Raw genomic sequence first — 403 nt, 5'->3', positions numbered from 1 at the left:
TTCATATATATATATATATATATATATATACCAAATAATGTACCCAAAAAATATACCATACCATTCCTAGTTGTATGTATGTAAATAAATACATTTTACTGGGGTGATATATACACACTCGTATATATGTCACTATATGCTGATGTAATAATTAGAAATTTTGTTTCTTCGTATAGGGTATGAAGGAAAACATTTTCTGAAAAATGTTTTTCAACTTTTCCATGTTTAGTTGGCTTAAATGTTTTGATTTGAATGATAGTTTTTAGATTTCGATACCAAATTAACTCGGTCCATTTTAATTTGTTTGTTTGAATAGAGAGGGTCAGTTATACTTACAAGTATTAACGTAATTCTTCCTTACTAGATCTAATCCTTCCCAATATAGGGATTAGAAAAGAAAAAA

The sequence above is a fragment of the Solanum tuberosum genome, unplaced genomic scaffold (assembly GCF_000226075.1).
Source record: "Solanum tuberosum cultivar DM 1-3 516 R44 unplaced genomic scaffold, SolTub_3.0 scf00085, whole genome shotgun sequence".
NCBI lineage: Eukaryota > Viridiplantae > Streptophyta > Magnoliopsida > Solanales > Solanaceae > Solanum > Solanum tuberosum.
Note: the sequence above shows the minus strand (reverse complement) of the source record.